Here is a 14,745-nt window from a genome sequence, read left to right on the forward strand (position 1 = left end):
TCCAAGAACATCTGGGCTGTCTGCGGACTTTCACGACGAAAAACACCTGTTTTTTTGCTTCTTGCAGCCATATTCCATCCCATTATCATCACCCCTCACCTTCCCAGAGATTATTTGATAAGCTTGACAAGTGAAATGTTGTGTTTTTTAATATGTTTTTACTGCGATGTCCGCGAATCCAAGATGGCGAGTGTTTCCAAAAATCTGATGCACCTCACACTTCACGCCAACTAATCAGTGAACACTTTGTGTGTCCGTTGTGTGTCCGCGGACATGGCACAAGTCTATTTGCCAATCAATGTCCTGTCCACAGAGCGAACAGGGAAGTGTGTCAGCGGAAAAAAATAATTTTGGGACCCCCCCTATAACTTTGCGGCGCTTCCTTGACCAAACCTCACCAAACTTGGCAAATTCAGAGTGGGCCATATACTATTTTTGCAAAGTTTGGTGAGGATTCGTCAAGGGGGTGCAAAGTTATAAGCCACCCAATAATTGCTCTTCCTATGGGTTTAGCAATTTAGTTATGGTTAAGTTGTTAAAAGTTACAGGGAGGTTCTAAAATTTATTTTTTTCCCATAGATATAATGGGAAAACATTTCTGTCATGCCTACAGCCCAAACCGCTGGACGGATTTTCACCAAATATGCGGCAGGAGCAGTGGCTTGATCCCGTTAATTTGGTGTAAATCCGTCCAGTAGTTTTTTTTTTTAAATGAGCAAAACATAAGGCAAAAAAAATAGTGATATCTATGTCCACTCCACGGACTCACTTCCCTGTTCGGTCCATGGACTGGCCTCTGATTGGCCAGAAATATGTGCCCGCCATCTTGGATTCACAGACTTTTTCAGGATCCGCAGACAGCGTGGTGAAAACATAAAACAAGCAGCATTGCACTTGTCAAACTCAACAAACAATCTCTGGGGATGTGGGGGGTGAGGATTGGATTGGATATGTCCATATGAAGCCAAGAAATGGGTTGTTTCATCCCCCTGAAAGTCCGCAAACACTCAAGATGTCCTGGGGCAGTCCTGTGGCGTTTGCGGACACTTCAGATGTCCTAGGACATCTGTACCTATTTCTGCATAACAGGGTTGGGCAAAAACAGTTTTTGGATGCCTTATAACTTTTGTGCCACTCAATGAAACTGCATGTACTTTTGCAATTTTATTCTGCAACTAATCCTGAATGGTTTTGAAAAGTTTGGCGAGGATTCCTCAAGGGGGAACAAAGTTATAAGCCACCCAAAAAGTGTTCTTCATATGGGTTTAGCAATTTAGTTATGGTTAAGTTGTTAAAAGTTATGGGGGGGTCCTAACATTTCTTTTTTTCCCATAGACATAATGGGAAAACATTTCCGTCATGCCTACAGCCCAAACCGCTGGACGGATTTTCACCAAATTTGCAGCAGGAGCAGTGGCTTGATCCCATTAATTTGGTGTAAATCCGTCCAGTAGTTTTTTTTTAAACGAGCAAAAAAATTAGTGATATCTATGTCCGCTCCACGGACTCACTTCCCTGTTCGGTCTGTGGACTGGCTTCTGATTGGCCAGAAATATGTGCCTGCCATCTTGGATTCATAATCTTTTTTCGGGGTCCGCGGACAGCGCGGTAAAAAAATAAAAAAAGAAGCATTGCACTTGTCAAACTCAACAAACAATCTCTGGGGATGTGGGGGGGATGAGGATCGGATTGGATATGGCCATCATAAGAAGCTAAGAAATGGGTTGTTTCACCCCCCCGCCCCCGGAAGTCCACAAACACTCCAGTGGCGTTCCCGGACACTTCAGATGTCCTAGGACATCTGTACCTATTTCTGCATTACAGGGTTGGGGAAAAGCAGTTTTTGGATGGCTTATAACTTTTGCGCCACTCAGTGAAACTGCATGTACTTTTGCAATTTTATTCGAAAACTAATCCTAAATGGTTTTGCGAAGTTTGGCGAGGATTCGATAACAATGTTATAAGCCACCCAAAAAGTGTTCTTCCTATTGGTTTAGCAATTTAGTTATGGTTAAGTTGTTAAACGTTATAGGGGGGTCCTAAAATTTATTTTTTTCCCGTAGACATAATGGGAAAGCATTTCCGTCATGCCTACAGCCCAAACCACTGGACGGATTTTCACCAAATTTGCGGCAGGAGCGGTGGCTTGATCCCGTTAATTTGGTGTAAATCCATCCAGTAGTTTTTTTTTTTTAAATGGGCAAAACGTGAGGCAAAACAATTAGTGATAACTATTTCCACTCCACAGACTCACTTCCCTGTTCGGTCCGTTGACTGGCCTCTGATTGGCCAGAAAAATGTGCCCACCATCTTGGATTCACAGACTCTTTTGGGGTCCGCGGACAGCGCGGTGAAAACATAAAAAAACAGCTTTGCACTTGTCAAACTCAACAAACAATCTCTTGGGATGTGGGGGGGATGAGAATTGGATTGGATATGGCCATAAGAAGCCAGAAAATGGGTTGTTTCACTCCTCTGAAAGTCCATGAACACTCCAGATGTTCTGGGGCAGTCCTGTGGCATTTGCGGACACTTCAGATGTCCTAGGACATCTGTACCTATTTCTGCCTTACAGGTTTGGGGAAAAGCAGTTTTTGGATGGCTTATAACTTTTGCGCCACTCAATGAAACTGCATGTACTTTTGCAATTTCATTCTAAAACTAATCCTGAATGGTTTTGCAAAGTTTTGTTGGATTCTGTAAAGAGGGGGCAAAATTAGAGGGGGGTCCCAAAATATTGTAAAGGTATATAAATGTGGTGTCATTTGACAAATCTGCACAACATTTGGCAAAACAAAGTTGGATCTAGATATAAATGGTTTTCTAAAGCTTGGTGATATTTTCTCAAGAGGGGGCAAAATTAGAAGGGGGGTCTCAACATTTTTAGATGGCTTATAACTTTTTTGCTATTTGACGAATGTGGACAAACGTTTTGAGAAAGATTATAGACCCAACCTTCAATGATTGTGTAAAGACTGAATGGATTTAGTCAAGTAGGGGCTAAGGTATATGACTATTGTATGTACATGCAATTTGATACTTTTTAAAAAATAAATCTTGGACGGACTTCAAGCAAACTCGCCAAGGACATTAAAGCATGGCTTTGCAAATGTGCCCTCATTTTATTTTTTGACAAGTGTCATAATGTAGGTACACAAAATAGTCATATACCTTTGGTGACTGGGGTATAGCCTGTGGTTGTGGGCAGTAGCCAGATTGTCTGGGTCATGGCATAAGATCATGTCATGGACAATCTGGCTACTGGTCATGACTGCTAGGGACGAAAAATGGTGTTAAAGTGGCTATGTCTACCTGGGACCGGCTATGTGGGAAAGTTATTCGAAGGTATGATAGGTTTGAAAGGGAAAAAAAGTGCTTGTGGTAATATATTCATATGGTTTTACAGGCTGCCATGGCAAGGGAAGAGGGGCTGTGTACAGATCCCCGCCTTCTCTTTCCATGTTGGCTGTCTTGGAAAAGGATATGTAATGTCATCTTTGATATCCTGGGTGTTGGTCTTAGCAGTGCACGGTGGTGGTGCGAGTTGGTTGTTTAGCTTACCATGATTGGCAAATTTCTGAGGTTTTTCGGTTTTACCTATAACCATAACGTCCCTGTAACAATGTTTTTCCATTGAATTTCATAGGTTTTTATTAGTGCAACTTAACCATATAGTCCCCTTAACTACATTTTTTCGTTTAATATATACATATATAATAAAGAATTGTACTTGTAAATACTTATTCAAGGAATGACAAATATATACACTCTATGTGTTGCCACACAGCACTTAAATTCAGTAATACAAGCACTAACTGCAGACGGTTTTAAATAGGCATGTGAATTCTTAAGTGAGGTGTATCGGCATAAAATAACAAAGAAAGGAAGGTTAGTTCTGAACAGTGTCAGAATGCTTTCTTTAGACTAGATACACAATTCTGTGTGAAGATCCCCTCACCTGGGAAACCTTTATTTTATTTATTTATTTATTTATTTATTTATTTATTTATTTATTTATTTAATATTTGTAGTGCGCCGGTAGCTCGCGAGCCTCGGGGCGCAGAGATAGGAACACGATAGACAGACTGACAGTGAGACGGACATATGAAGACGGGAAGGAAATACAAGGATTACTCCGGCTGAGGTTTGAACATGTGGAGTATTATTTGAAGATGTGGGTTTTTAGAGATTTGCGGAAACGGATGTAGTTAGGCTCTAATCTTAGGTGGTCCGGGAGATTGTTCCAAAGGTTGGCAGCAAGGGTTGGAAAGGCTCTGCCTAGGCCACTTTTAAGTTTATGTGGGGCTATAGCAATTTTGCCGAGTAGGGATGATCTCAGAGTTCTGTTTGGGACGTATGAACTGATCCTCGTTTTTAGGTATGTTGGTGCTTTTCTGTGAATGCATTTATGGACGATAGTTAGGGTCTTAAAGTGCACCCTATCTTCAATTTTAAGCCAGTGCAGCTCCCTTCTGGAGTTGCTGATATGCTCTGTCCTAGATTTAAGTTTGACGGTTCTTACTGCGTTGTTCTGTATAACTTGGTAGCTTTGTAGGCACCGTTTGGAGGCCCCCAGAAGTAGGGCATTGCCATAGTCGAGTCGTGACAAGATGGTGGCTCTAGCTATGGTCGCGCAATTATCTTCTGATATGAAGCGTCTGATGGCATTTATTAGACGGAGGTGGTAAGCACAGTTTTTCTTAACGTATAGTGCTTGGGCCTCTGCCCCTAAGGATGCTTCAAGCAGCACACCGAGGGTTTTGACCTTGCCTAATACCAGAATGGGTGTGTCTTTGATCTGAAAGGATGCGTAGGATGTGGGTAGCTTAGCTCGGGCGTGTAATGAGCCAAAAATCATGAGCTCCGTTTTTTTCCCATTAAGGCACATCCAGTTGGAGTCCATCCATTGCTCTACATAACTATAAATCATGTTGAGTTGCTCACTGTCCTTTTGATAATCGCCACTTAGTTCAAATACCAGCTGCGTATCATCAGCGTAGTTAGTGAAGTAGTAATACTTAGTGAACCTGTAATGGAAAAGTTAGCGAATAACTTACCTTGTCTTTTACAGCCCAGTCCTATAATGTTCAATATCCTTCTGCTTTATTTAACTGGTTCTACCACCTCAAAGTACCTGAGAGGCCACAGGAGAACAGGATCAAAGATTAATCTGAGACCCCTGGACAACTCCTGAGGCTAGAAGATGCTCATCCTCCCCCCAGTACCTTTGGTGCCCTGACTGACGAAGTGGCAGAGTTTCTTTGATTCACTGAACAATTCCATCCGACGATGGACCTCCTTGGAAGAAGGAGCCACTGGGGTGCTGAGTCCATGAGAACATATTGAACCAAAGGCTTTCTGAAGTGCAGCAGTTTTACTCTTCGGTGTGCTCTCCTTTGGTAAATGATTCCTCCAACTGTAAAAGTCCTGTGAAGATGAACCTTGCTGTGGGTTCCTTAAAGGCTTGGCAGATGAGAGTAAGACCCCTGGCACACTTCGATGACTCCTAGCAGTGACAGATGTATAGATCACCTTTGGTGTCGGTTTTTTGAATATTGCTGTTTTCCACGTTTCGGTTCTACAGTGATGTGATGCAACATGGACATCTGGATGGCATCTGGCAACCTGGACTCGACAATGGAGTGGTCCATGGACCTTCATCAAGTCGGGACCCTTGGGACATCTTTGTTAGCGTCTGGTGGTGGCAAATATATTGACAGACCTTCCTCTGTACTCCATGACTCTGGACTCTCTCTGGTGGGAAAAACGAGGTCAGTGATGATGACAAGGATGTCCCTTGAAATGTCCTTAGGCAGTTTTGGAACTGTCACAGCTCTGGGTGTCCAGCAGCACTATGTCAGTATCCCCTCTTCTGGGCTGTAGGCAGCAACAGCTTCCAACAGTCACGAAATGCACCACTGGACCTTGGGCAACACCAATGGACTTCTTCAACTCCTCTTCAGGACTCACAGAGACCCCTTCTCTGGACGGCAAGCACACAGGACTGACTTCTATGGTACTTCGGATGAAGAGTAGCAGCTTGCACAGTGGTCCCCGGTAGAGGTCTCATTTGCAGGTCCTCTCTGGATTAGTCCTTGGAAGAGCATGGCAGTTTTTGTATAACATGAAGAAAATTCACAGAAGACTGGGCTTTTAAGGAACAGCTTCTTCTTGCTTCAGCTTCAACTTCAGATCCTGAACAAATTTGTAAATGAGAGGCACCCAGATATACACATTTGGTCCCCATTCACTCTGGCTGAGCCAGGCTCAGTCAGCCAATCACACAGAAGGGCATGTATGCAAGTAGGCAGCCAATCAGTCTCAGAAGCATTCAGGCCATTCACTCCACCAAGACACCCATAACAAAAAATATGGATTGGGGAAAGTACTCATTCATTGTGTCTCAAACACACAGAAACCAGACACCCACAACACAGAGGGAGTTCACGTCAGAATCCCTTCATACGGGTCACACCCTAGGGTGTACCCAATACTCAGAGCCTCTGGGAAGGCTCCAGTCACTCTGACAGGAGGCAGCCACACAACCTAATTTGATATTTCATCCCAACAGCCAGTCAGGAAGAATGGACAGAGTCAGGGTTTCCTAGGACTTTGGGAAACAATGCAAAAGGCAATAGAAACCAAGAACCACAGGGCCATCTTACATTCTAGAAAGAATCCATTGATTCCTATAGCAAGGCCTGGGTGTCCCAAAATGCAGGACAGAACCAGAGCCACGGCCAAGTCAGCATGTAGCTGCCACCAGCCCATAGTCTGCTCTGTAGGTAAGACTCAGGTGCAAAACACACATAAGGAGTACAAGGGTGTACCCCAACACATGGGAGCCATATTGGTATCCCATGGGTTTGTTCACCGAAAGGAAAATATGAAGAGCTGCACTGCTAGAGGTCTATGCTGGATCTCAATGGCAGAAAACATAGAGAAAACACACACAGGCTAGTGGTATGAGGAGAATTAGGAGACCTTGTCAATGCATAAGGCATTTCCAGCATCATAGTACCATTTTCCGTAACTCATGTAATTCCATGGTAAACCTGCGTGCAAACCCTCGTAATCCGTGGCTGAACCCTGCTACTCTGCCCTAACTCCAATCAGCACCCAAACTGTGTGAACGCACAGTGATTGCTATGCCATCAGGTGGCAGTGAGATTGCAAGCTTTGCATGTTGATTTCCCTGACGTGAAGGTGCATGATTGGATCTATGAATATGCTTGGTTGTGTGCAGTGTGGGTGTGTGATCACTTGGGACGTCCCTTGGCATGTCCACATTTTCCCTTGTTCTTCCTCATTCTGCATGATCCACCCCCTATTTTGATCTCTGCATAGGCCGAACCCACTCTCTGTGAGGAGTTTCGTGCAAGACTCTCGACCGCTCACAGAGATATGCTAGGCCTGTGCAAAACACGCAAAGTCCAGACAAGTCTGCAAAGTCGATTCCATGAATTGACTAAGGGGGTTTTGTGGGCAGAACTGCCCACAAAGTCCAGATTCTTCCCGCAAAATATTAAATGAATCGGGCCCATACTCTCTAAATGTGTGGCTATCTGTGTCTCATCCATCTCCTTCTGCGTACGTTGTCACCTGTATTTACTTTTAAGACATTGCTAAAAAATGAATTCATCACATGATAGAAGTGTGTCTTCTACTGTACTTCATCTGTTCTATGACATATAAAACATTCCAATAAACTATGTTACTTTTTCAAATATGAACACTGCATGTAGCTTAGAAATGTAAAACCTCAGAGACTGCGTTTTGATATGTGTCAATAGATGAGGGGAGCTGGCCGAGTCTGATCTTATACATGTATCCAGAACCCAGGTCAATTTCTCCTAGGTGAATAATTCCATAATTCCAGATGTGGAACTGCTGATCCATCCAGAGTTGAAAATCTGTCTTCGAGCAGTCATCTTGACCACATATTGGCCCCTCTCAATGAACAATGTTCTTTATTTTTAAATGCCTGCATCTCTGCCTCACTATCCATTATTAATAATACTTGTTTATGAATGGAGCATGTCCTATCTGCAAGTTCCTGTACAGTAACTACTCCAAATTCCTGACTTGATTTCTGCCTTTAGTCTTTTCACCCACTGTCCTAGGCCCTAGAGTAAGATATCAAATAATATTTTCTTAACTGGGTTATGATGTTAATTGTAGGACTTTTATAAGTGATGTTCTGGCATAACATTCACATTACTGTTGAATGACACTGGAAAAACAAGCTGTGCACTTTTACATGTTTTATTTTTCTAAAAGCAAAACGCCTTGACTAAACTTCGTACCCAGCATTTTGGATTTCAAGTGAGAATTCATATACCTAAAATACATTTGATACCACATAGAAGTTAATTAAATGTAACACTTAACTACCGCAATGTTTTTGCATCTGATATGATATAATAAGATAAGTCCTTTATATCACGCCAGTATACAAGTTTCTCTAGGCGCACCAAGACAAGGAAGGGGAGTCAAATGGGCGACAAAATAAATGATCTTACTAGACCTTGTGTCATTCTGATCGTGCAAGTGCGAGGGGGAAGGGAGAGGAGAAGTGAGACGTGTACACAACTTCCCAAAAGCCCAATATTTATTTTCTGGGAGGACATCAGTCAAAAACGGTATCATTCCATGGTCAGTTAAAGGTTTATACACACATATGTTTTGCAGGCTTTGGTGTGCACATTCACTGCTAATCATCACAAAGGTTCTTTGAAACTCTGGACATTCATTCCTCCACCAAATGCATTTCGGGGTTCCTTGTCCTGGGTCACATCAGTTGAATACAGTATGTACAATCAACTCCAACAAAACATGTTAATACAACATGGTCTTGGACTGTGGTTATAAAACATAGGAGAATTTCAAGAAAGGCGCATTTAGGTACATACAAGAGAGTGTGGGAGGGTGGACAGGTGCCCGAGCTTAAATAAATGTGGTAAATGTGGCAATGGGCATCACAATAGAGGCAAAAAATGGAAGTGAAATGCATAAAAGTTCAAGATGTTAGTTTTCTTCAAAACAAGGTGGAACAATCTAGGAAGCTGTGCAGCAAGATGAGCATCCTAGGCACACACTGTCCTTGAACTGGTTATGTGCCATTCCGTTTGTGTGCATTTCCTAGTTTTACAACTGCGGTACAGAGTTGAAGAATTATTAATGGTGTTTGCACATTTTCCCAGAAAAAAACTCATCTGTGACCTAAAACCATGATTTTTCACAAAGATGCAAGCTTGTAGGAATACTTCCAATAGTACTGCCAGGTTTACAGTTAGCCGACTTGTGACACATCAACTTCTAGGGTACCAGTGGTCCATAGGTGAATATCGTTTTCTAAACTATGCATCGGCCCCACACATCTAATACACCAGAAACGATCCAAAAAGATTGGAATAACAAGCAAATTATTAACCTCCTTGTCCAATTTTGGTAACTTGGATGAAACGGTAGGCTTATCTCCGAAAGGTCCAGGATTGTTGGTTAGTTGCAACACCACGAAAATACAATTTTTATCCAATGATAAAAAAGACTGCCCAGTCAAGGTTAAATATCTACTTTATTTATATCACAACAGGCAGTCTAACAATACTACGAAATACAACCCAACCTGTAAGGAAATGCTGAGGACAATCAGTTTCAAAGAAGGAAAAAGGGAAGCACTCTGGATTCTGACAGGAGGGTAGTCGCTCTGGTTAATAACCGCAACAGTGTAAGTTTACTTGGTGTCAGCACAAAGGGAACAATCAGTCTTAATATGTGTTGACGGGCCTTCTGGGAAGGACCAGGGGGTCAGTACCACAATGTACCTTATGCTGTTGGTGTTCTTGGTGCTCGACAGGGCAGATTCAGCTTCAGGAGCTTTGCAGGCGTCTGTGACAGAGTTTGAGATGAGAGTTAGCTGCGGGTATCGGATGCCAAGATGATTCGTGAGCAAAGCTAGATGAATGGCTGCGGCTGGCCTACACTGCGGCTGAGGGTCAGGAATCATTGTCTCAGTGCTGATCAGTAGTTCCGAATCTCTGGTCGAGATGTCTCAGATGTCTCTAAGCGATGGTGGCTTGCTTGAAATGGCCTTTAAGGTAGACGGTGGTAGATGCTTGTTGATGGACTTTTCACGTCTTCTTCAGTGGGCTTGTGTTGTCCTTTAAGGCAGACACCCCACAGCTGTGCACTGGCTGGGTACTGGTTCTGGAGTGGCTGAAGGCTGGAGGGTCCTCTGAGTTCTGTATCACCATCTATTCCCTGGGAGATGTTTAGGGGAGAAATCTTGCTTCCCTCTTTGGATATCCTGGCCTTCCATCACTGGTGGAAGATTTATGGCAGAATGTACCTTCAGACAGGGTCCTAGGTTGAGTTTTCCTTTCCTACTTCTTGTGAAGTCTTTAGATGATCTGCCAATCTCCTGTATGCATGAGGTCAGTGCTTTGCAAGAGGGAAGGTAAAGGGTTGAAAACAGGAACAAGGTGTGCCCCAGAACTACAGTGAGGCAATACTTATTTAAACAGAAATAGCTCTGGGATCCCTCCCTTGTGACACTACGCCCATCTTCCTGTCTGTTGTTTTCAAAGATTCTCTCTGGTTAATGGTTCTCCCTGTGCGGTCCCTGTTAAAGCAGCATGTCTTAGTTGAAGCTGTGGCAGGCCATACTCTCTGGCTCCTGCAAAGACCATGCTTGTCCTTAATGAATGGGATCCCCTAGGGGGGTGTCCTTCTATAAACAACAATCCCAGACCTGACTGATCACTGTTATTGATATTGAGGGTGAGAAATGGCATGAGGTTGACACAGTTACATATGAAAGTATGTTGGGTTTCCTCTCGCATTTGTTACCCTCTGCTGCCAGGCCCCATGTGGACATGTTTGAAGTACGCTCTATTGGTACGTTAATCACTGTCACTAGCTGCAGGGCATAACAAAAGAGCAGGGCAGATCCATGGAGCCTTTTTTAGTTAATTAGGTTGGGCATGGAAGGGGGAAGTTTGGCCCTCCACCTTCCTGGAAATGACATTGTGCACTCCTGACTGCCACATTTCAACTAAATATGACAGGACAGACTGTGCCTGAAGGCTTTGGATACACAGGTCTATGTGCTTGTCATCATGTGAGCATCAGAAAATGTGTGTGGATTAGGCCCACACAATTTCCTGAGTTTGGTCTACCATCATTGCATTTAATTAAAAATATCATAAAGACCAGGCGAGCACACGGCCCCCATGCGTATGATTGAATCCCTCACACAACTCATTCTATCATCTGACTTTGATATATTTAGGAATCCTCAAATGTTTCCTTGCTATTGTGTGGGCATATTCAATGGTGGTACTAATATACATACAGAGTTAGTGAAAGGGCTGTTTAATGATTGTACATCACATGCTTTTCTTGAGCTATACTATGGGCTGTTGACAGTATACTAGTGGTCAGTTTCTGTGGGTAAAGATATCTGCTCTGGATAATCTGTGCCCTCTTCCCAAGTATTTCCAAAGTGATATCTATACTGGATGTCCACATATGAGCTACCCAGGTTAAATTCCAGTTGTTTTTTCATATACAGTTTGCTTGCAAAGAGTGCAGGTGGCAAAATGCATCTCTTGCTTGTCCCCACACAGTAGATTTGCTTCAAATGTTCGGACCTGCTTTTTTTCGGGTATCCTTGGTGTACTGTTCAAATTTTGCTGTGTTTATGATGTTGTTGTAACCAAAACCAATAGCTGCCACTCCAGTAGCAATGGCATATTTGTAAGGGCTTTTTTTAATTTTTAATAGACTGCAAAGAAGTGGATTCGTATCTGCCCAACTCACTTGCTGCCTATGTACTGTTTTTCAATATGTCTCTCTAATACCTCTGTATGCATCTTTGCAAGCCGCATTGTTCTGTTTAGTCCACAATGATGTATTTGAGAAATTCCAAAGTGCCATTGGGTATTAGGCAATGTATTTGCAATATCCTGCTACAACACAACGGGCCTCATTCTGACCCAGGCGGTAAGGGGTTTACGGCAGCGTAAACAGCGCCGACCCTTACCGCCTGATTCCGAGGTCCCTTAGCGCCATGGAGGATTTAACACCTGCTTTTAGCAGGTGTTAAAATCCATGGCGCTAAGGGACCTTGTTGTTAATTACTCCACCGTAATTTACGGTGGCGTAATTAACGCCTTCCCCACTCCCATTATGCCCTATGGGGCAAAAATGGGAATGGGGAAGGGTAAATGGGGATTGGGGACTTACCGCCCCGCCAACCTCGGAATGGGGCGGTAAGTCCGCCAACCACCATGGCGTAAACATAGTTTACGCCATGGTGGTAAAGGTACGACCCAGGCGGTAACTTACCGCCTGGGTCGGAATGAGGCCCAACATGTGTTTCTTCTCCCTTTCCTTAACTTGATGCACGCAGCTCCTCTTTCTCTTCAGCTCCTTGTAAAAGAGACTGAATATCTGTCACCATTACCTCACCCAGCTGTTTCTACTATTGATTTGACCGGAATTACCTGTGGAAGACAGTGGAGTGGATAAATCAATTAGTAATATGATCACATGTGCAAAATCTAGTGTTTTGAAAAGGTTACCGTTGTTTAATGTAGAAATATCCAAAATGACATCACCTCATATGGGAGGTAAACTGGGTTTTGAAGTTACTTTCATTAGACTGGCCTCTGCATTAACATGGCGATTGGACATGGCGGAGGTGGTTTAGGGTGATGTCTCTTTTGGAACACTGCCCCATCACATATACTGACCAATTGGATTAAAACAAATTGTACACACCTCTAAGGTGAATGGTTTCTTTCTAAAAAAAAGTTCAAACCATATGTTCTGGGGAAACACTTTCACTAACTCACTCACTGAATGGCTGTCTGATGGAGGAGGAAAAAGGGAATGAAAGGGCAATGGAAACATTCGCTTTCCTTTGGTCCCCTTTTTGGATTGTAAGCAGTACACTGCAAGAAAGGTCTACCTGAATTTGTAGCCCAGGCCTTTTTCAGTTGAGAAGACCTCAGGCAGGCTCCAATAAAGAAAGAGGGAGACCAGGATGTGGAGGGGAGCTGCCCCCATCTTGTTGTCTGATGTCCACCTGTTACTGAGGGGGAGAATTGAACCAGTCCTTAGGAGTGTGCACACCTGTCTGTGAGACTGCCAAAATAAATGCATGTGTAAGTATGTGTAAGTATAATGTCATGGGAAAATGTGTGTGAGGGGTGGAGTATGTACATTGACTAGACATACAGAGAAGCACATGAGCCTTTGGAATTTTAAATTTGATATACTGGGGCTTATGGTGTGTGTTCTGGGAGATCCCCTGCCTTCTCCTCTGTTTAATGATCAAACAAATAAGAAGTATGCTGGGTGTGAAAAGGATATCTAACTGTGTTGTCAAGAGAGGACTTTCCTTTTGGCTTTCTGCTGCACTGGATTGTGACCTAGTCATTGGCTCGACATCCAGGTTGGTTCTAACAACACAACATTGTGCACCCTGAGCACCTGGGAAGTGCTTGTTAAGTTCAGTTTGCATGCAGTTGGGCATCAGGAGGTTGAGGATGGTGACTGGTTTCCTTCTCTCACACTGCGCAGATGAGTTTGCAGTGTCATCTTGAATGCTCATATGTTTCCCTGTTCGAAACACAGTGTTGCTGTTACCCTCACTGTGGCAGCATCCCGTGCAGCCAAAGCCGAAATCTTAAACCCCCTTCCTCCCACTTACTCCTTGCGCAGCAGACCTCTTCAGCGATCAGCTGGAACCCCGACTTGTTAAACATAAGTGCATGTGCTCTAAAGACAGCCTTAAGAGTTCTCATACTAAGGCTGACTCTATTTCGGTAGAGCAGTCCAAAATCACTGGCGTTTTTCCAGTAACCACAGTGGTTGTTTCTTCTGGGGCTGGTCCTTTTACCACACTTCCGACAGCAAGCTCACCTGCCATTTTAGCTAGGTTTGACAATATTCACTGCTATACCTCTGTTGAAACTTGCAGAGAGTGTTGCAGGGGGAGCTGGCCTCTTCAGTACATCCAAAATGGTAAGCAGCTGTGGATATCATCATGTGTACCAATCTTCCGGCTTCCCCTATCTTTGCACATATTGTTACGAGTATGGCACCAGTCCTGGCATTCAAAATTAGGTCTCCAGTTTATCCATAAATTCTATTCGGTCTAACTCGGATGAGACACCCTTTTGCCCTACATTGAATTCCATTGCAGTGACCATAGATGATGTATTTTGACTTTACTCTACGTTGGTCCAAGAGCAGACCAGCCTGAAACAGATCCTGGCACTTGTGGTTGATATAATACTAAGGAACAATGAAAGAAAGGGAATCTTATGATTGGATGCAGATGTGAGCTGTGAGCTGCGTGAGCCTAAACACTCCTGTGGAGAGTGAATGTATGGTAAGTACATTATTTCCTCTGCCTCCTTTACCAACCAAAACTGTCCCACTTACTAGTGCACGTAAAGCATCTGCTTCTGGGATAAGAAGTGTGGTGCCCACCACCATGGTAGCTGAGCGGGACTCTCCACCCTTATTATATCATAAAGTAGCAAAGCTTAAGAGACGCAAAGTCAAAAAGAAAATGAAACCTTGAGTTCTCCCCTCTCTTCCGTAAAACCTAAGAAGAACTCTATGTCTCTAGTATTGTATTGGACTTGTCATTTATATAGCGTCTTTTACCATTTATTTTTTTAATGTTTTCATTTTATTTATAAGGTATCATTACTTTACAATTAAAAG

Source organism: Ambystoma mexicanum, chromosome 6p (assembly GCF_040938575.1).
Source record: "Ambystoma mexicanum isolate Mex_15411 chromosome 6p, UKY_AmexF1_1, whole genome shotgun sequence".
Classification (NCBI taxonomy): Eukaryota; Metazoa; Chordata; class Amphibia; order Caudata; family Ambystomatidae; genus Ambystoma; species Ambystoma mexicanum.